This window comes from Geotrypetes seraphini, chromosome 3 (genome assembly GCF_902459505.1).
Source record: "Geotrypetes seraphini chromosome 3, aGeoSer1.1, whole genome shotgun sequence".
NCBI lineage: Eukaryota > Metazoa > Chordata > Amphibia > Gymnophiona > Dermophiidae > Geotrypetes > Geotrypetes seraphini.
This window is the reverse complement of record NC_047086.1, coordinates 260,666,491-260,689,981: the sequence shown is the minus strand read 5'-3', so window position 1 is coordinate 260,689,981 and position 23,491 is coordinate 260,666,491. Positions and strand designations below refer to the sequence as shown.

Here is a 23,491-nt window from a genome sequence, read left to right as displayed (position 1 = left end):
CCAGATTCTGAGTATTATTATCCTCCAGGGTAGTGTCTATTAACACATGTAGATAGAGATGATTTTGTCTGAATTGCTAGAATGATGAGAGATAATTATTCAGAGTTCTTTGGGTGGCTGATACAGTAAAAGAATGGATGAGGGAAGCCCCTCTGAAATACTCATGCAAGTGGAGATACTGTATTGTAAATTCTAAATTATACAATTTTTAATTTTTACTTTTGAGACTGATTTGTAATTTGGATAAAATGCTATATAATTGAAATACTTGGAATTCAAGTTCATTCTGGATAATGGATGTTTTCCTCATATTTTTGGATAGTATACTTTTCTTCCAGACAGTAAAGCATATGAACCCAATCAGTTAAAAAAAAAAATTAGTCTTTGAGATAAATATGGACCGAAGTCCATGATACTTTTGGATTATAGACATTTAGATATAGGGGCTCATTTTCAAAGCACCTAGACTCGGAAAGTACCATAGGTTAATATGGTACTTCATTTGTCTAAGTGCTTTGAAAATGAATCCCACAATATGTTTTATTGTGAGACTAGTGTTTAAGCCCATTACATTAATGGGTGCTAGAAAGCAGCCCCCTTTTGTCTCCCCGCCCCCCCCCAAGCAAAGCTGTCTGCCTCCCAGCACACCCCTCCCCCCAAAGCAGCCTCCTTTCCCTCTCCCCCTCCAGTTCCTCTCTGACTGTCTCTCCGTGGCCACCTTCTGTCTTCCCCCCCAAGCAAAGCTGTCTGCCTCCCAGCACACCCCTCCACCAAAGCAGCTCCCTTTCCCTCTCCCCCTCCAGTTCATCCCTAACTGTCTCTCCGTGGCCCCCCTTCTGTTTTCCCCCTCCCAAGCAAAGCTGTCTGCCTCCCAGCACACCCCTCCCCCAAAGCAGCCCCCTTTCCCCCTCCAATTCATCTGCCCCATTTCATCTTCTTCCCTTTGATCAAGGTCTCTCCCTACCCCTTAAGATGCATTATCTCTCACCTCCCAGTTCTGGCCCCCATAATTTAACATAGCTGTCTCATTACCGTCACAGCTCTCTTCCCCTGTCCAGTTTTTTTCCCCGTGTCTTTCTTTGGTTAATCCTCTTCCATAAGGTAAAAGATCGGCCCTTTCCCTTGCTCTTCCTTCGATTTCTTTCCACTTTGGTCCAGTATTTCATACTCTCTTCTCCCCCTCCCCTTCTGTGGGTCGGGCGTCATCATTACATTGTCCGCTCCCCGCCGATATGCAGGTTGGCGAGTCACTGGCAGAGCCAGCAAAATACAGGCTGCTTCCAGGAAGCATGGAAGAGAGGCCGCCACTGTTCCTTCTCGCCTGCCTTTGCATCCCCTTGCTGCTGGGTGGCGGCAGCGCCCTGGACCTGCACTTTTTGGGCCTCGAGACCGAAGTGGCACTCAACCTGTCGCTGGGGGCGGACTGGGACACGAAATTTGTAGTGCCGGAAAGGCTCTGGACGCAAGCTGGGAGGAAGACTGGTGGTTGCTGAGATTGCGGCCGCCTGGAGACTGCGCTCAGCTGCACAGGAACCCTGTTACACTCTCGGTGCGCCTCCAGGTCCACATGCAGGGCCTGCACTGCACACTCCAAAGAGGGGAGCAGAAGGAATTGCGGCGGCGACAGTGGTTCATTTCGCAGTGAGTGAGGGCGGGAGCGGGGGGAAGCTCCAGAGTGTTCCCTGCCGCCGCATTCTAAAATAGAATCCGGCCACGGATCACAAAACATAGCAGCAAGGAACAAGAAACCCTAAGTGCGCATGCGCGCTTAGGGTTTTATTATATAGGATTAAATATCTATAATAATAAAACGCTAAGCGCGCATGTGCACTCGTGCCGCGTGTTCCCTGAGTCCTGATCTGTCGGGATGTGGCGGCGCTAGATGACGCAGAGTGAGGGGCCAGCAAAGGAGAGCAGGCACGGGATTCGGCCGGCCCTGCCAGGCAAGACCCCCCTTCCCAACCACACCCAGGCCCTGGCAGTCCCCGCCGGCAGAGGCGGAAAGAGATCTAAGCCCTCAACTCCCAGCTCCGGATGACAAAGTTCATCGCCGCACCCAGGCCCCGGTGGTCCCCGCCGGCAGAGGCAGAAAGAGATCTGTCTCTCGAACCGCACCAGGCGGGGATCGAGAGAGGAGCCGCGGCGTCGGTTTTGAATTTTTTTTTTTTTTTTTGACTACAATGCCTTTAGTGGGTGAAGCACAAAGGACTTTAGTATACTTTAATATTATTATTATTTTTTTTTTAAATTTTTATTTATAGAATTTTCATTCTTTCAATACATGAATCACATAATATAAAATGTATAATAAAATATATTTGTATGTACAAAATCATATCATAAATATTCATCCCTTTCCCCTATTAATTGTTTTTCCGTTTTTCTTTCATATTAATATCTATATTTCCCACCCTAACCCTATATTACTATTATCAATGTGTTAAGATATCTGATCTCTAGAATAATTAGTCAATGGATCCCATATTTTCTTAAAATTTTTAATATTTCCTTGTTGTAAAGCCAAAATTTTCTCCATTTTGTAAATGTGACATACCGAGTTCCACCAGAATGTATAATTTAGTTTGGTAAAATCTTTCCAATTTTGTGTGATTTGCTGCATGGCAACTCCTGTCAATATTAAAAGTAATTTATTATTATTTGCTGATATTGGACTCTGTGTTCTCATTGCAGTACCGAATAATATGGTATCATATGAGAGTCCAACGTGATTTTCTAGTAATATATTTATTTGGGGCCAATTAAATTCCAAAAAGCTTTTATACAGGGACAAAAAAAAATTAAATGATCCAATGTCCCTACTTCTATTTTACAATGCCAACATCTATTAGATCTAGTATTATCTATCTTTTGCAAGCGCGTCGGGGTCCATAACACTCTATGTAATAAAAATAACCATGTTTGACTCATAGATGCTGACTTTGTTAATCTTAATCTCCAGGACCAGAATTTTGGCCATTGAGATGCAGAAATTGTCTGTCCAATCTCAATGCTCCAAATATCCCTAAGTCCAGTTTTCTTTTTTTTATTTAGAAATCCATTTATTAATTTATACCATTTTGCGGCTTGGTGACCCAAGAAATCCGTCTGGAAACATAAAACTTGCAAACTATATTGAGTATTAAGATCTTTCCATTCAGGGAACCCTACCTGAATGGCTTGCTTCAATTGCATCCATTTAAAAAATTGTGTTTTATTTAGTCTAAATTTATTTTGCAATTGTGAAAAACTAAGCAAGGAACCTTCTGATATGACGTCATTTAATGTTCTTATTCCTGCAATTATCCATTGTTTCCAGACGATTTTAATTCCGCCAATTCTGATCCTGGAGTTTACCCATATTGATTGATTTAGAGATTTAGCAATTGGTTCTGGTGTCAGATTATTTATGTATCTTAATGTTTTCCAAGTATCTAATAAGATTCTGTGTTCTTTGTATCTTATAGGCATTGATATAGAAATTAAATGTTCTGGATGTAAAGGGAACAGGAGCCGCCATTCTAAATACAGCCAATCTGGTACATTTTCTAAGAGATCTGGGAGGATCCAATACATACCCTGTCTTAAAATATAGGCTTGATGATACCTATAAAAATTTGGAAAATTTACCCCCCCTTCCATAATTGGTCTTTGTAATGATACTAAAGCGATTCTTGGTCTTTTCCCACACCAAACAAATTTTGTAAGAATATTGTTAAGTTTTTTATAAAATGACCCCTGAAAAAATATTGGAATCATACTCATTTGGTAACAAACTACAGGCAATATCATCATTTTAATTGTTTGAATTCTTCCCCACCAAGAAAGATGTAATGGATTCCATTGCTCACACATTTCTGTTATTTTTTTCAATAAAAGTTTTTCATTCTCTTTGACTGTGTCTTCAATTGTATTTTTGATCATAATTCCTAAGTATTTTATTCCATCCTCTTTCCAAATAAATGAATATGGATCAAATAATCCTTTGGTACAATGAACATTAATTGGGAGGATTTCAGATTTATTCCAATTAATTTTATATCCAGAAAATGTACCGTATTTTTCTATTAAATTAAGCATACATGGAATAGTAATTTCCGGTTCTCTTAAATATAATAATATATCATCTGCATATGCAGATAATTTAAATTCAAAACTGGTAAACGAGATTCCCTTTATTTCCCTAGTTTTGTTTATTGCAATTAATAAAGGTTCTAGGACAACATCAAAAAGTAATGGAGACAAAGGGCATCCTTGTCTAACTCCCCTATGCAAGTTAAATCTAGTTGATAAATTATTGTTAATATATAATCTTGCTCCAGGAGAGCTATACAATGTCTGAATCATTTTAATAAAACCGGATCCTATACCAAACCATTGTAAAGCTTGATATATAAAATTCCATTCCACTCTATCAAAAGCTTTTTCTGCATCTAAAGAAATTAAAAAAGCTGGATCATTTATATTTTTTGCTAAATTTAATGAGTGGAATGCAAGTCTAGTATTGTCTGATGAATGTCTTTTAGCAATAAATCCTGTTTGATGTACATCAATAATGAAAGGAAGAGCTTTTGCCAATCTTAATGCTAATACTTTAGCCATTAATTTATTATCTACATTTAATAATGAAATAGGCCTGTAATTTGAAACCAGAGTAGGATCTTTGTTTGGTTTTGGTAAGACTATAATTATCGATTCTGCCATAGTACCAGATATATTTTCATTCTTTATTTGATATTGAAACAAATTTAACAGATATGGTAATATGATATTTTGGAATGATTTATAAAATTCAACAGTATAACCATCTCCACCTGGAGCGGATCCAACTCTAAGAGACTTCAATGCTGTTTCTATTTCTTTTAAAGATATAGGTTCTTCTAAACTTCCTTTTATATGATCCGGAATATTCGGTCCAATAAAAGAATTTAAGAAAGTTAATCCGTCTTATTCTTTATTTTTATAAGAATTAGAAGTGTATAATTCCTTGTAAAAATCAAGAAATTGTGTTATAATATCTTTTGTGTTGGTATGTGTGTTACCTTGTATATCTTTAATTGCAATAATCTTAGATTTTCTTTTCTTTGCTTTAAGAAAATTTGCTAATAATTTTCCTGCTTTATTTGAATTGCCATAATATTGTACTTGTTTATTGAAAATATCTTTCCTCACAATTTGAGAAGAAATCTCAATATATTTAACTTTTACTTTTAACAACTCTTGTAATGTATTGTTTTCCCATTTTGTAATTAATTTATTTTCTAAAATTTTTATTTGTTTTTCCATATCTTCATATTGTTTTTTAAGTTGTTTTTTAATAAAAGCTGAATATGAAATTATATTTCCTCTCATTGTTGCTTTAAAAGCATCCCATAAAATTTCTATATTAATGTCATCAGAAGTATTAAGTTGAAAGAATTCTTGCATTTTTGCTTTAAGATCTTCTAAGAATTTCGAATCTGCTAATAAATCATTATTAAATCTCCATATTGAATTAAATTGATCAATATTGTAATTCTGAAGGTTAATCCACACACCAGCATGGTCTGAAATTATAATGGGATCAATTACTGCTTTTGATACATGCTGCGCTATGTTATTATTTACAAATATATAATCAATTCTTGAAAAAGATTTATGGACTTGAGAACAAAAAGAATATTCCCGATCATTAAAATGAAGGATACGCCATATATCTATTAAATTACAAGATTGTATTAAATTATCTAGTCCTAAAGATTTTATGATTTTACTTGGTTTTTTGTCTATAATTGGATCCATTACAGCATTGAAATCTCCAGCTACTACTAAATTAGAAGCAGCCAGTGGTAATAATAATTGTTGAATTTGATTGAAAAACTCCTTTTGATTCGAATTAGGAGCATAAAGATTAAATAAATCAAGGGTTGTACTTCCCAAATCCATTTTAATATGTACCCATCTTCCTGAAGGATCAAAATTTATTAATTTAAAGTTAGCAGTGCATTTCTTATTTATCAGGATCGCTACCCCAGCCTTTTTTCCTAAGGCAGGTGAATAGAAACATTTTGATATCCAACCCCCTGTTAACTTCATAGATTCATTATCTGAGAGATGAGTCTCTTGTATAAAGTATATATCGGCGTTTTGCTTATGGAGAAATCCTAATAATTTGTTTCTTTTGATAGGATGATTTAAACCATTGACATTAATTGTATATATTTTAATATCCATTTAAAATTTTAGAACTATTTTGATTTGAATGTAATATAAGTTTTACGATCAGATATCCATACATTGTAACAATATAATTTCCCATTCCCATTTCCCCTCTCCTCCCATCCCACCCTCCCTCCCCCCTAATAAATAGCAGTGCACACTTGGCAACACACATATTAGATCGGTATCAAAAAACACTCCCTGAAAGTCCAAATCTGTTAAGATTCACAAATAAGTCATATATATTATAGTAGTTTTAAAGATAATTAATATCTTCCTTGACATTTCATATTTCTATAAATCCGGTTGAGATTTTATGTTAAATATAGACTTTAAATTAATTTATTATCCTATTATTCAATACACCCTTATTTTAATCTAAATCTAATAAATCATATAGTATAGATTATATTTTAAGTTCCCTTCTATGGTTCCTGTATATCAAATTATATGTTCCATTACTATTTTTGACCTTAATTTAAGTCTTATGTAAATATATTTAATTTTATAAATTTAAAAATATCACATTGTATATTCATATTATACTTATATATATTAAAATGAAATAACCTTTCATTATGTCAAACCCATTCATATACTGTTTTCTATAATATTAATCTTTAAAAACATGAAAAGATTACAAGATATAAAGGTATAAGCTAAGTATGCGACAAAAAAAAAAAATAAATTATATTCCAGAGCTCTCCCCCTTCAAACGCAGAAGTCTCTTTTATTCTTATATCGTGCTCTTTATTTACTAATATTTAATGTCCAGTACTTCCTTCTTCGTAGAAAATCATTCCTTCTTCTTTCACCGCCTCTTTGTATTTTTATATCCAGTTCAATATTCTTATCACATTTTGTTGTATTCCAGGTGATTTCTGTTTTTCATCGTCGTTCAATTTTAAGATATAAGTTGGTCTTTGTTTCTGTTCCATTCATATTTTATTTTAATAGTTTATTATACACCGAAGTAATTCTTTAATATCCATTCGAGAAATAACACCTCCTATTTATAAGTCCTCTTTCCGGTTTCGTGAAGTCTTCTTATTCGCAGATTCTTTCGCATTGATGTCTGGGATTTGTAGTATTTGTAGTATTAAAGAATAGTAAAGATGTTGAAATACTAATTATCTTTTCAATTTGCTTGAGGGGTTAAATTAGTCACATGCATATAGTTCAAATAGTCTTACTGCTATTTTAAAGGAAGGAAGCTCCATCCTATAATCAATTCGCATACAGTTTTTCTAATATTAAAAATTATAATTGAGATCAGTAGAATTCAGCTGATATCTTAACTGTTTCATTCCATTATGGAATACTTAGCCAGACCATATCATTAGCATAAAGATCGTTGAAGTGTAATTTTGAATAAGGTTAAAAACATTCTAAATCGTTACTATGGGTAAACAATATTATTTTAATAAGTGTATATCATAAAATAAAATAAAAGTTTTCCCAGTTAAAATAATATAACTATAATAAAGAGAAATTAAGGTGACATTGGTAATTCTTGGCTTTGTATAAATTTTTGTAGCTCTTCTGCATTGTCAAAAGTTAAAGTTTTATCTGCAATAGTTACTTTCATATTAGCCGGGTATACTATACCAAACTTTGCTCCCATTTCTCTTAGTTGTGGTCTCAAGTCCAGGAGCTTTTTTCTTTTGATCGCCGTACTTTTTGCAAAGCCTGGAACAAAATGAATGCGGGCATCTTGAAATTGTAATCCTTTATTTTGTTTTGCAAGTTGAAAAATTTCTATAACCTGCTGGTGGCGCAACAGTTTAAAGATCAGTGGCCTCGGTCCTTGATACCTTCCTGATCTTTTTGTAGGCACTCTATGTGCTCTTTCAATCTCTATGGGGTACTTGGTTTTTAGAGGAAGTAGTTTAGGTAGTAAATTTTCTATAAATGCCACCGGATTTCCTTTCTCTGCTCCTTCCGGGAGACCAATCAGACGAATATTACTCCTTCTTTCACGATTCGATTGATCCTCCAACTCTTTAGTAAGCAAATCAATTTTCTTTTTTTCATTTATGTTGTTAGAAATTTCTTTTTCAGCTGTTATTAATCTTTCTTCCATGTCATTGCACTTTAACTCCATTAAATCCATTTTTTTATTTAACGTGGATACATCTTCAGTTAAATTGTTAACTTTTTTAGTAAGAAGTAAAAGCATTTCTTTGATTTCTTTCATTACTTCTGGATCTCCTGTTTTTGATCCTATTTCTTGTTCAGGCTTTGCTCTCTTGCTGCTTCCCGAGACCGCAAAATCATTTTTATTTTGTTTTCCTGAAGCCATCGCGTTTTTTTCTTTATTTATCATTAAATAATTCTTAAATCTCCACTTTTAGTAACTTTTTTTTTTCTTTCAAGGACTTTTTTCACGGAGCTCTTCTGTTAGCCGACCTTCCTCATGCGTGTCCAAGCCACGCCCCCAGCGTCGGCTTTGAATTAAAAAATTAACTTTGTAGCGAGAGAGCCTGATTGCACATGTCCATGATATATCCCCTGTTCCTACCTGGGTCAGCAAATTTAAACTCTGTATTACTTTTTTCAGTTCATCGAGCATGGGCAAATGGAAGTCTGTAAAAGAGAGAAAAGTCAACCATAAGAGAGGTTGAGGTCGAGGGTGTGGGAGAGCAGGCAAATTGAGAACGTATAGATTTAATTTTCTCCTTGAAATGTTCGGCAACAGCTTGAGCGGAAGGTCGATTTTGATTGGTGGTGGGTCTTCTGGCATAAGAATAGAGAGAACGGACGATAGAGTATAAAGCAGATGAGTTCTTTGTAGTAGCAATATGTTTAGTGTAGTATTTTTTTTTTTCTTAGCTGTTTATAATGATTTTTGTAGAAGGTGGCAAGATCTTTGTATTTCCTTAGTGTAGAGGATGATCGTTTCTTTCTCCATAGACGTTCAGAGGAGCGTAACTGTTGCCAAATTAAAGATAGGTCATGATTGTACCATGGCTGTTCTTTAAAGGAGGAAGAATTAGTTTGAGAGCTGCCGGGAGCCAAAGAATCTATCATTGATTTGGTTTTGGAGGGCCAGGCTTTGGATTGTTCATTCCGAAAATAGTGCACAGCTTGCCATCAGCTGATTGCAGCAGGGTAATCCCCAGTGCGCACTCTCACCGCGTTTTCCCTGAAATCTGATCTGTTGGGATGTGCCGGCAAGAGTGCGCATGCGCGCTTACTATGTCACTACAGGCGAGCGAATGCGGAGTCCTACTGTCGCCTTCCCGAGCCTGCTACTTACTGTTACCATGGACAGAGAGAGAGACAGAAAGAAAGCCAGACAGATAGGGGGCCAGGGAGAGAGACAGAAAGAAAGACAGACAGGGGGAGAGAGAAAGAAAGAAAGACAGACAGGGGGAAGGGAGAGCGACAGAAAGAAAGACAGACAGAAAGAAAGAAAGGGGGCAGGGAGAGAGACAGAAAGAAAGAAATGCCTAAGTCTACACATCTATTCTAGCAACTGTTAATGTAACGGGCTAATGTAACTAGTGTATTAATATGGTCCATATTTGTAAGGTATAGAGCAGATGTTCAAAAGATTTACCCAGCAAAAACATGACTTTTGGCAGATAAATTTTATCTATTCAGAATTCCTTTTTCCAATGCAATAGGTATGTCATTCTGGACAAGCGATTATCTCCCCATGGCCACGAGCCTCTGCAGAAGAAATTACTTTGGATTTTTTTCTGTAACCCTCCAACTTCACTGAGAGCTCTGCTGCCACCTACAGTTTTTCCCTTCTGCACATGAGCAGGAGGAAGTGTTTCTCTGGAGACAAGCAGGGGAAATGTAGGCACACTTGCTGGTGAAGTCCTCTGACTGAGCCTACATGCCAGTGCTTTCCCCTAGACTCAGCTGTTGTTTTTTTCTTTGACCAGTGCTGTTTCAGGTCACAGCTATCCCCTCTCCTTGCCTCTTCAGTCAAGTTTTGAAGGAAAAAAAAATTAACTAAACATGAAGTAAAATTAATCTTCTTTAATTCATACTACTTGTTCATCCTTAAAAAAAAACAACAATAAACGGACTTTAGTTTCTTTAAAAAAATAAAAATAAGAGGAAAGAAACTTATTTTTTTTTAAACATTCTTTATTCATTTTAAATCATACAACAAGTGCACAAAAATACAAAATAAGAACAATCATACATCACTTGTATATCTTTCATTAATATCATGAATACATAAATAAATAAATAACCCCCTCCCCCTACCCACCATTTCATTATCATGAAACATTACATACCCCCACCACCCTCCCTCCCCCTTTATATAACTAAAATTTCATCAAAGGAAAACAATGCCTATTCATTACAATATTTAACCAGTGGCCCCCAAATCTTTATAAAATTATTATAATTACCTTTCTGCAAAGCAACTACTCTCTCCATCTTAAAAATATGACACAAGGAATTCCACCAAAATATATAATTAAGATTGGTATAATTCTTCCAATTATTCATAATATGCTTAATAGCAACACCCGTCATTATCATTAAAAGTTTGTTGTTATGTGATGATAATTGACTTTTTCTCCTCATAGACATTCCAAACAGAACAGTATCATAGGATAAAGCAACATGGTTTTCTAATAAACAATTTATTTGAGACCAAATTGAATTCCAAAAGTTCATAATGCAGGGACAATGAAAAAGTAGATGATCTAAAGTCCCCGCTTCTAGATTACAGTAAACAAACAGGGGTCCAAAAAGCTCTATGCAACAAAAAGAACCAGGTTTGTCTCATAGATGCTGACACTGTACATCTCATTCTCCAGGACCAAATGCGTGGCCATTGAGAAGCAGAAATCTGATACTTAATCTCAATGCTCCAAATGTCTCAAAACCAGTTTTTTGTTTTTTATTAAGAAATCCAGATAATAATTTATACCACTGCGCAGCTTGATGTCCCAAGAAGTCTGCCTGAAAGCATAGGAACTCCAAACTATATTGATTATTAAAAGTTTTCCATTCAGGGAACCCTACCTGAATAGCCTGCTTCAACTGCAACCATTTAAAACTTTGTGATTTATTAAGACCAAATTTATGTTGCAGTTGTGAAAAATACAGCAGTTTAGCTTCTGAAATAACATCATTTAAAGTTCTTATGCCAGCAATAATCCAGTGCTTCCATAAGACTTGAACTCTGCCAATTTGAATCCTGGAGTTTATCCATAAGGATTGATTAGTTGATTCTTTTATTGGAAAAGGTGTTAAATTACAAATGTATCTCAATGTTTTCCATGTGTCAACCAAAATTCTGTTCTGTTTATACCTCCTAGGCATTCTAATACTGACAACATGAACTAGATGTAAAGGAAACAGTAGACGCCACTCTAAATATAACCAATCTGGAGCATTATCAAAGAGTTCTGGGAGGATCCAATACATACTCTGGCGTAAAATATAGGCTTGATGATACCTATAAAAATTTGGAAATTTTACCCCACCCTCCTCAATTGACTTTTGTAAAGATACTAGAGCAATTCTAGGTCTTTTACCCAGCCAAACAAATTTTGTCAGAATACCATTAAGTTTTTTATAAAAGGACCCCTGAAAAATAATCGGTATCATACTCAGTTGATAACAAACTACAGGCAAGATCATCATTTTAATAGTTTGGACTCTCCCCCACCAAGAAAGATGTAAAGGATTCCATTGCTCACACATTTCTTGTACTTTTTTTAATAAAAGCTTTTCATTTTCTTTTAAAGTGTCATCCAGAGTATTTTTTATCATAATACCAAGATATTTTAATCCATCCTCTTTCCACGTAAATGAGAAGGAATCAAATAATCCTTTAGTACAATGTACATTAAGAGGAAGAATTTCAGACTTACTCCAATTTATTTTATAACCTGAAAACTTTCCAAAGATATCAATCAATTCTAATAAGCAAGGAATAGTAGTTTCTGGATTTCTCAAATAAAGCAAAATATCATCTGCATATGCTGAAACTTTGTATTCTCTATCCGAGAAGAGAATATCCTGTATCCCATTTGCTTGTTGAATAGCTAATAACAAGGGTTCTAATACAATATCAAAAAGCAAAGGAGACAGAGGACAACCCTGTCTAACCCCCCTCTGCAAAATAAACCAATCGGAGAAATTATTATTAATATATAATCTTGCAGAAGGGGAACTATACAAGGTTTGAATCATTTGTATAAATCCAGAACCTATACCAAACCACTCCATTGCCTGATACATGAAAGACCATTCAACACGATCAAAAGCTTTCTCTGCATCTAAAGATGATGCTATTTCTTTCCTTGAAGAGGAAAGAAACTTAATAACTAAACACTATTCAACTTGAAGACTGCCGGCATTTTTTCTTTTTTTTCAGCAACTATCAGTCCTGTTGTTCAGCGGTCACTAGGACAGTGAAGATTTTCTTCATAGACATGATGACTTCGTTGACGACGCTTCATGCCCCTAGCACGGGGAAATCTCCAACATCACACTCTTTGCCAACAGCTCCTCCTGCTCAGGACCCAAGCCAGGTATCACTGGGGGAGGGAAGCCCCTCACTGCTGCTGCCGTCACACGAGAATAAAACGGCACCCACGGCCAGCACAAAAAAGAAACGGCTCCATGCAAACGGAAGCATGCAAATCACGTCCCCTGTCGATTTACTTGAAATCAGTACATGGACAGCAAAAATAGCCCATGTCTGCTTCATCTGCAAAGAACATCAAAGAGAGGCCTGCTATGGGCACTGTTACTGTCTTGCAGTCCTCATCTGACACTATGCTAGATTATGCAGGTACAGCTTTTAATTCTCTTGTATTAAAAAAAAGGAGCTAAAAGGCCACTGTTTCCAGCTGTAGTGCATAAGAACATAAGAAGCGCCATCTCCGGAACAGACCCTAGGTCCATCAAGTCTGGCGATCCGCACATGCGAAGGCCCCGCCAGGTGAACCCTGGCATAGTTTTGGTCCCCATATCGCTCCAAGCTTCTCGTAAAGAAAAGTGCATCTAGCCTACCCCTACCCATGTTACTTCATGCCACTCATAAGGAGATGTACATCTAATTTACCCTTAAATCCTAGAATGGTGGATTCCGCAATTACCTCTTCTGGGAGAGCATTCCAGGTGTCCACCACTCGTTGCGTGAAGCAGAACTTCCTGATATTTGTCTTGAACTTGTCCCCCCTTAGCTTCAGCCCATGTCCTCTTGTCCGTGCCACATTGGACATTGTAAATAACGTTTTTCTTTAGCACTCTCCAGACCAGTAGAGGTTAATCTTTACAAATGGGTATATATCCAATCATGGCAAGCAGGTGGAGACTGAAAACAAAACTGTGGGACAGTATATAATATACTCCCTTCTCTATTTACCTCAGTCTTCTTTCAGTCTCCAGCAGGTGTTGAGTGATCTGTACCCATCTCCCTTGGTAGGGCTGTTGGAATTTGTTTAGGGGGTTTATAGTCCCTGTTTTTGGCCGGACAGAGCTTGGGCGGGCCCTGTTTGGGGGTCCGTCCGACCTCGGGGGTGTCAAACCCGGCGGGTCTCAAGCGGGGTCCCTCCCCTCACTTCCTCCACCTCCCCACATTTTTTTAGAGGAGCCTCAGCAGTAAGCCTTGCCCCCTAAATCAAGCAAGGCATATTGCTTCGAGAGCCTGTGGAGTCTGTTCTGTTAAAAAAAAAAAAAAATCCTGAGGTAGTGCCGGTCTGAAGGGTTGCTTCCCTGTCAGTTTACTGTTTTTTACAGTATTTTTTCATCTAACTGGCACTTTGTTTCTAGCTAGGTCGCGTATGGAGCAATTGTGCCCTTCTCCGGGGGAGTGGGACACAATTAGGTCCAGCCGCGAGGCACTCGCGGCCGGACTGAACTCAGTAGTTTGGCCCGGTGAGGTGGTGGAGCTCCGTCGGCTGCAGGCGCCCAGAGCTCCCCGCCGATGGTGCCTCGCGAGTCGGCTGGGAGCAGTGGGGAAGCCCGGTCTTCCCCAACTGCCCATGGAGGGATTCCCCGAAGGATTCCCTCTCAGCTGATTTTTTGACAGCTGATGCCGACTTGCCTGTTTTAGCGGCTGGGACTGTTCAGGCTTCTCAGCCGCTACAGGCTATGGAGGGAGCATTTTTGGCGGGAAAGTCGTCATTTTCACAGTCTGGCCCCTCCATTTTGTCTTCCACCTCAGGTGACCTTCCCCCTGTATTGGAAAAACAGGGGCAGGTTTCTGCTGGGTCCCCTGCTGTGGCAGGGAGTCCCTTGGGACCCTCAGGGGGTTTTTCCCCTGATTTCTTTTTTTCTTTGTGCAGAGCCTATTTTCAGGCGGCTGGGGGTCCCGGATGCGCCCAGGGGGTTTTGAGGAGTGGGGTTTCCTCCGCGCTCCCTGCGGCTTTGCCACTCTCGTCTGTTGTGGCGTCCCCTCCTCCTCCTCCCTTGTCCAAGCGTCCGCGGGTGTCTTGGGACGAGGATTTATGGTCTGAGGAGCGTGTCGGTTTGGATGAGGACCTGGACCCTTTTGAGGATTTCCAGGACCCTCTCGAGGGGACAGCCGCTGGCGGCGGGTTGTCGGGTTTCCCGTCCTCCGGCAAAGAGGCGTCCGTGGTGCGCCTTTTTCAGAGAGATGAGCTACCGGACCTGATTCAACACGTTTCTTCGGTGTTGCGTTTTGAGGATGCACCGCCGGAGACTCCGCGTGTGGGGGACCCTCTGCTTCGGGGGATCCGTACCGATTCCCGCTCTTTTCCCATGCATCAGGATATTCGGGATATTGTACTGGAACAGTGGAAAATGCCGGAGGCGCCGTTTCGTTTGGCGTGCGTCATGGCTCGTTTGTATCCCATCCCAGAGGGGGATCGGGCTACTTTAACATCGCCAGTCGTAGACACGGTGGTCTCGGCGATTTCTAAGCGGCATACCGTGCCTGTTGAGGGCGGTTCTGCCTTGCGGAACTCTGAGGAGCGCAAGTTGGAGAACATTCTTAAGCAACATTTTCAGGTCTCTGCCTTTGGGGTCCAGGCGGCTATTTGTGGGGGGCTGGTGGCTCGCGCCGTGTTTCGGTGGGCTGAGCATGTCCTGGATCGGGAGTCTGATGACTGGTCTTTGGTGGATCAGGAGGTGGCGAAGATTGAGATGGCTGCCTCGTTCCTCTCGGATGCTCTTTATGACTTGGTGCGGATCTCGGCTAAGTCTATGGCCTTTGGCGTGGCCGCGCGGCGTATTTTGTTGCTGCGCGCTTGGTTGGCGGATGCTGCGTCCAAAGCTAAGCTTACTAAATTTCCCTTCTGGGGGTCTTTTTTGTTTGGGGAGGAATTAGATAAGTTGCTTCAGACTCTGATGGACTCAAAGGTGCCCCGTCTGCCTGAGGACCGTGCCCGCCCGGCGTCTCAGGGTGGCACTGCCCGGGGGCGTTTGCGGGAGTTCCGCAAGTATCGCCTTGGGTGTGGAGCTGCTTCTTTCCCAGCTCCAGGGTTTTCAAGGGGTCAGTTCTTCCAGCGCATGCAGCCCTTTCGGGGGGCCCGTCGGGGGGGCAAGGAATCCCTCCGCCGGTTCCCCCGCTTCCCGTCCTGCACAATGACTCCTTGCCGGCGCCCCCTTTGGTTCCGTTGGGGGCCCGGCTGCGTGACTTTTTCCCCAAATGGGCCGAGATCACGTCCGATCAGTGGGTCCTGGAGGTGGTGCGGGACGGTTATGACCTGGAGTTCGCCCGCTCTCTGCCGGACCTTTTCCTAGCCTCTCCATGTCAGACTCCTTGGAAGACGCAGGCTTTTCGCCAGACCCTTCAGCGCTTGCTAGATCTCAAGGAAGTTGTTCCAGTGCCCCCTCCGGAGTGGGGCACCGGCAGGTACTCCATTTACTTTGTGGTGCCCAAGAAGGAGGGGACCTTTCAGCCCATCCTGGATTTGAAGGGGGTCAACAGGGCTCTCAAGATTCCCTCTTTTCGCATGGAAACTCTGCGGTCGGTCATTCTGGCGGTTCAGCCGGGGGAATTTCTCACTTCTCTCGATCTGACGGAGGCCTACTTGCATGTTCCCATTCGGGCCTCTCATCAGCGCTTCCTTCGCTTTGCGATCTTGGGTCGGCACTATCAGTTCTGTGTGCTTCCCTTTGGTCTGGCCACGGCTCCCCGGACGTTCACCAAGGTGATGGTGGTTGTCGCGGCGGCCTTGCGCTCGGAGGGCATTCTGGTGCACCCCTACCTGGACGACTGGTTGATTCGGGCAAAGTCATTGCAGGAGAGCTCCCGGGTTACGGCTTGAGTGGTGGAGTTTCTCCGGTCGCTGGGCTGGGTGGTCAACCTTTCCAAGAGTCGGTTGGTCCCGGCTCAGCGTCTGGAGTACCTTGGGGTTCTGTTCGACACCTCCTTGGGGAAGGTCTTCCTTCCAGGGGCCCGGGTGAGCAAATTGCAATCTCAGATTCGCCTGCTTTTGGCGTCCCGGTGTCCTCGGGCCCGAGATTTCTTCCAAGTCTTGGGGTCGATGGCGGCGTCCCTGGATGTGGTGAGGTGGGCGCGGGCCCACATGCGTCCTCTTCAGTATGCTCTGCTCCGGAGGTGGTCACTCCAGAGGCACGGTTTGGAGGTTCCTGTCCCCCTGCGAGGCGTGGCGCGCTGCAGTCTGCGTTGGTGGCTCCGGACCCCTCACCTGGTTCAGGGGGTGGGTCTGGATCTCCAGCAGTGGACGGTGCTCCTTACGGATGCGAGTCTCCTCGGTTGGGGGGCTCAGTATTTGGGTCACTCAGCTCAGGTCCACAGAGGAGGCCTCCTGGTCGATCAACGTGTTGGAGACCAGAGCGGTCCGTCTGGCGCTGTTAGCTTTCCGCTCCCTTTGGTTGGGCAAGTCAGTCAGAGTCCTGTCGGACAATGCCGCGGCGGTGGCTTATGTCAATCGTCAGGGGGGCACCAAGAGCACTCAGGTGGCGCAGGAGGCGGCTCGGCTCATGCTTTGGGCGGAGTCCCATCTTCTGGACCTCTCGGCCTCTTACATAGCCGGGGTAGAAAATGTTCAGGCGGACTTCCTCAGTCGTCACTTCTTGGATCCAGGAGAGTGGTGTCTCGGCTCCGTGGCGTTTCAGTTGATAGTGCAGGCTTGGGGGCAGCCCCTGATGGACCTGATGGCCACGAGAGGCAATGCCAAAGTGCCCCGCTTCTTCAGTCGTCGCAGGGACAGTCTGGCCGAGGGTCTGGATGCTCTGGTCCAACCGTGGCCAACGGAGGGGCTGTTGTATGTGTTCCCTCCTTGGCCATTAGTGGACAGAGTACTTCTTCGCATTATTCACCATCCGGGTCTGGTGGTTCTGGTGGCTCCGGATTGGCCTCGACGTCCGTGGTATGCGAATCTGGTGAGGCTTCTGGTGGCGGATCCTCTTCCTCTGCCTCTCTTGGACGATCTTCTGACGCAGGGTCCCATTCCCATGTTCGACCCGTCTCTCTTCTGTCTTACGGCTTGGCTCTTGAAAGGGGTCGCCTTAGTAAGAAGGGATATTCAGATAAGGTGATCTCTACGCTCTTGGGGTCCCGGAGGCTTTCTACCTCTCGGGCTTATGTGCGGGTTTGGCATCTCTTTGAGGGGTGGTGCCGGGCGCGGAGAGTGGTCTCTTTTCGCGCTTCCCTGCCTACCATTCTACAGTTCTTGCAGGATGGCCTGGATAGAGGCCTGGCTTGGTCTTCTCTCCGGGTTCAACTTGCGGCCCTGTCGGCTTTTCGAGGGTTGGTGACAGGTCAGCGTTTGTCGGCCATTCCTGATGTGATTCGCTTTTTGCGGGTGGCCAAGTTGCTCAGGCCTCCCCTACGGCTCTCTGTTCCCTCTTGGGATCTCAATCTGGTTCTCTCTGTTTTGGTGCGCCCGCCTTTCGAGCCGTTGGATGGCTGTTCTTTGAAGGACCTTACTCTGAAGGCGGTCTTTTTGGTGGCCATTACTTCCGCTAGGCGTGTTTCTGAGCTACAGTCTTTCTCTTGTAGGGCTCCCTTCTTGGAGTTTTCTAGGGAGCGGGTTGTCTTGCGGCCTGTTCCTTCCTTTCTGCCGAAAGTAGTTTCTCCTTTTCATGTCAATCAATCGGTGGTCCTCCCAGTCTTGGGTAGTCGGGAGGGCTCTTCTGAGCAATGGCAGCTGCGCAAGTTGGATGTCGGTCGGGTCCTTCGCTCTTATGTGCAGCGGACCCAGGAAGTCCGGAAATCCGATCATCTCTTTGTCCTTCTGGCGGGTCCTTGTCGGGGGGCTGGCGCTTCTAAGGCTACTATTGCGCGCTGGATCAAGGAGACGATTGTTTCCGCTTATCTTCTGAGACAGAAGCCCGTTCCGGAGTTTCTCAAGACTCATTCCACTCGGGGTCAGGCAGCTTCTTGGGCTGAGTCGTCGCTCGTGCCTCCAGTGGATATTTGTAAGGCTGCGGTTTGGTCCTCCTTGCATTCCTTTGTTACACATTATCGGGTAGATGTTCAGGTGCGTCGGGACGCGGTGTTCGGTGAGCGTGTTCTGGTATCGGCCCTGCGGGGGTCCCGCCCGTGAGAGGGACTGCTTTGGTACGTCCCATTTGTAAAGATTAACCTCTACTGGTCTGGAGAGTGCTAAAGAAGGAGAAATTAGGTTCTTACCTGCTAATTTACTTTCTTTTAGCTTCTCCAGACCAGTAGAGGTTCCCACCCTATCTGTTGTTGTTATTGTTGTGTTGTTGGGGCTGTTTCGCGGGCAGTTTTTGTTTTTTGCTGCGGGTTCTAGTATTTTTCTAGGGCTGGGGAGAATTAAAGAACAGCGGCTGTGGCTCGGCTGGCTTAGCTGGCGAGCTGTGGGGACATTTTCCTTTGGGTATTTCTCCTCTGCATTTTCCAACAGCATTTGGGTATGTTAGTTGTTACTCCTGTTCGGAGTATTGTTTTCTTTCTGTTTTCCAGTTCTTGGTTCTGCTTGGCTATTCGGCAGACTGAGGTAAATAGAGAAGGGAGTATATTATATACTGTCCCACAGTTTTGTTTTCAGTCTCCACCTGCTGGTCATGATTGGATATATACCCATTTGTAAAGATTAACCTCTACTGGTCTGGAGAAGCTAAAAGAAAGTAAATTAGCAGGTAAGAACCTAATTTCTCCTTTCCTGCTCTATTTTGTCGATTCCTTTCAGTATTTTGAATGTCTCGATCATATCCCCTCGTAGTCTCCTTTTCACAAGGGAGAACAACCCCAGTCTCTTAAGTCTTTCCTCGTAATCCAGGTTCTCCATACCTTTCACCAGCTTTGTTGCTTGTCTCTGCACCCTCTCTAGCAGTATGATATCCTTCTTTAGGTATGGAGACCAATGCTGGACGCAGTATTCCAAGTGTGGTCTGACCATCGCTCTATAAAGCGGCATTATAACTTTCTCCGATCTACTCGTGATTCCCTTCTTTATCATGCCTAGCATTCTATTCGCGTTCTTCGCTGCCGTCGCACATTGCACCAACAGCTTCAGTGTCCTATCGATTAATACTCCCAGGTCTTTTTCCTGTTCAGATTTTCCCAGAGTTGCACCTGACATACTATACTTGTGTTCCTTATTTTTTCTGCCTAAGTGCATCACTTTGCATTTTTCCACATTAAACTTCATCTGCCATTTATCTGCCCAATTCTCCAATTGGCTCAAGTCACTCTGGAGTTCTTCATTGTCCTTCTGCGATTTGATGGCCCGGCATAGCTTTGTGTCATCTGCAAACTTGATGATTTCACTGGATGTTCTATCCTCTAGGTCATTGATGAAGATATTAAATAAGATGGGCCCAAGTACTGAGCCCTGGGGCACACCGCTAGTCACATTTTCCCAGTCCGAGAACTTCCCATTTATGTCCACTCTCTGCACGACAGCCCTATATCCCCAAAACATTTATCTGTGCCTCATTTGTTGTACACAGAGACCCCACAGGCTCATAGTTCTATGGCTACTGTGCTGAATTTTTTTCTCACTCTTACAAGGTTTCATGAGAGATTGCGCTGTTCTTTTACACCAGCCCTCCTCTTCTCAGGTCACTTCAGAGGATACTCCATAGTATACTGACTGTAAATAACAGTGTCCACTTCCTGACCCTATGTGCCCAGAGCTTATCTCCAATGCTCCAGATAACGGCTTAGTCTCCATTTACATCACTCTGTCCTTCACTGCAACAACAGATGTCTCCTACTCAGGATTGGTATGATATACCAGGATCTCCTCTTCTGGATAGTGACCCTCCTGCCCACACGCAAGAGTCACTGCATCAAAGAATACTCTTATCCTAAATTTCTCCAAAAGCTTTCTAGTCTGCTAAGTCTTAACCAGGCTGTCACATCATCTAATAAGAAAGATTTTCAAGCAATCCTTCAGTATTGCCAAACTCCATCTAAGGGTTTCATTGCACTTCGGTCCATCAGGTGCTACAGGATCTGCAGCTGGCTAATTGGCAAAAGCCACAATCAGTTTCCACAGCTTCCAGAAGGCTAGAACTGAAATTCAGGGTTGAGAAAGCACCAGGACATTGATGTGCAACAGCTACCACATTATTCTTTGGTCTTAGAGTCCGCTATTCGTAGATCAAAATCCTCAAAGTCTCAATACAACTCGCCTCCTGAGAAAGATCATCACTTCCTTGATTCCATCAAGTGAAAGATCTATCAGGGCTCCATGCTCACATCAAAAATCATGGCCCATCAGCTACAAATCCTACATTTCCAGCAACAGTTAGAAGTGTCTTCTCCGGGGGAAATTCCAAACCTCATATGGCATTGCAAGAGTCTACTTTCCATTAAATAAAAACTAATTATGATGCTTATGATACGAGTTCTCAAATTTCTGCAGTGGCCATTGCAATTCATCGCACAGCCTGGCTCAAAGCCTCAGACCTTAGAGTAGATCTTCATGACAGGTTAGCGGACGCCCCCTATTTAGGAGATAGTCTTTTTGGAGAAAAGTAAAGGCTACAGTGTTGCGGCTCACGGAAGATTCTACAGCCATGCATGAGCTCTCTGTACACCCTTTAAATCAATCCCAGCCTTATCTCAATCATCAGCTATCCAACTTCCTAGATAATGTCTCAGGGATACTCCCTCAATTTCCTTCCTAACCATCTTATCTTCAGCCTCCATCCAACATTCCACATCATGATATTCCTCACTTAACAAAGGAAATTTCCCTATTGCTTCAGAACAATGCCATAGAAGAGGTTACCAAACATCAACATTACCTGGGATGCTATTGAAGATTTTTCCTCATTCCCAAGAAAATGCACGATCTCCGATCCATTCTCAACCCTTCGTTCCTTAAATGCATACCTCAAGAAAGAAACATTTCACATGATTTCACTTCCAGCAATTCTTCCTCTTCTCAGACAACACGATTGGTTAGCCACCTTCAATCTCAAAGATGCTTACACTCGCATCCTATTCATCCTCCCCACTGGCAATTTCTCAGATTTCGATTCCTTAACAAACATTACCAGCACAAAGTTCTGCCTTTTGGCCTATCATCAGTACCACATGTGTTCACAAAGTGTTTGGCGGTGGTAGCAGCTGACCTCAGAAGAAATCATAACAAGGTATTTCCTTATCTGGATTACAAGCTTCCTGTAACATACACCAGGGAGAAGTTGCATCTTACCATTCAAGCCACAGTGTACGCCAACCAGCTCATTGTCTCATGTATATTGGGGCAAGACTCGACACAGTAGCTGTGAGGGCCTGTCTACCAGAGGAGCGTCATCAAGCAATCATCACCCTAGCAATCCAAATGGGACAGGCCTCCACTATTCCAGTTTTGCACCTCTTAGGTCATATGGCTGCATTCCTTGCTCTAGTTTCACATGACAGGCTCCACATGCGTCCCCTGCAATGACATCTCAAACTCAACTGGACTCAGAGTAGTCAGTCATTGGCAACCTTGATTCCTCTGCCACCCAAGATAAAAGCTTCTCTTTCTTGGAGGATCCATTCTCCAGCCCTCTGAATGGAAATGTCTTAGTGATCAGTATAGTTTGCTGTTCTTGTGTTTTCAGGTGGACTTTCTGGGACACCAGGCTGCTCAGTGGTACAAATTGATATCTGGATTTATGGATAAAAAAACCAAAGACTGGTCTTCAGGACATTTGGAGCATTGAGATTAAGCATCAAATTACTGCGTCTCAATGGCCACGAATTTGGTCTTGGAGGATGAGATGTACAGTGTCTGCATCTATGAGACAAACTTGTTTTTTTTCTTTTACATAGGGCATTTTGGACCCCGGTGCGTTTACAGAAATTAGGTAGTTCTAAATCTAATAGATGCTGTCACTGTCATCTTGAAGCTGGGACATTAGATCATTTGTTATTCTATTGTCCATTGATTCTTGCTTTTTGGAAATCAATATGGGGGTCAAATAAATTGTATGTTGGAAAATCCAGTGGCATTATCGTATGATACTGTACTGTTTGGCATGTCAATGAGAGCTAAGAGTCAAATATCATCTAAAAATAACAGGCTTTTACTTATGACAGGGGGGTGGAAAAATTGGAAGAGACTTAATTACAGCTTCTGGTGGAACTCTTTGTCACATTTATAAAATGGAAAGGACAATAGCCACACAGCAAGGGATTTTTAGAAAATTTCAGGAGATTTGGGAGACATTAACAAAATATTGTAATGATTGAATATTATATTTCCCCTTAAAAATGCACCATCCAGGGTGGGGGAGGGAGGGAAGGGTTCTTTGATTTGAATATTAAATAAGGTACAGTGGTGCCTCACACAACGAACTTAATTCGTTCCAGGAGCAAGTTTGTTATGCGAAAAGTTCGTTATGTGAAACGCATTTTCCCATAACAATACATGTAAAAAAAAAAAATTCGTTCTGTAGCATAAAATATGCTAAGATGACATAAAAAAATATAAATTTATCTTGTTAGAGCTGTTAGCATGATATAGAGGGGATATATGTGAAGGGGAGGGGAGACAGGGGTTTTGTTGATCCTTGCTGTGTATTATAATCACCCCCCACATACTCCCCAGTACCTTTTTTAATTCCTCTCATCTTTCCCAGCCAGTGGCGTACAGGCCAGAAGTGCAGAGATCAGGAGCAATTCCTCTGCACGCCTGTGTGGGTCCATGCCGATCTCCGAATGGCTGCAGTTAGTTCTTGTGAGTCCCGCGAGAGCTGGCTGCAGTTAGTTCTTGTGAGTCCCGCGAGAGCTGACTGCAGCCATTCAGAGATCAGCGCAGGCCCAGGCAGTAGCACAGAAGGCTTGCTCTTGATCACTGTCTGCGCTTCTGGCTGGGAAATTTGCTAGACCACCACGAGTGAGCGGGTGAGATTAAAGTTGCAGCAGTGGTGGCTTTTTTAAAAAAATATGTGGCGGCGGGGG

General features: G+C 42.3%; 1 protein-coding gene across 2 annotated transcripts in view; it reads left to right on the top strand.

Annotated features, from left to right (window-relative positions):
* Positions 1–23,491, top strand: part of RIOX1 (ribosomal oxygenase 1) — a 368,994-nt gene that overhangs the window by 259,324 nt on the left and 86,179 nt on the right. The window lies entirely within an intron of this gene.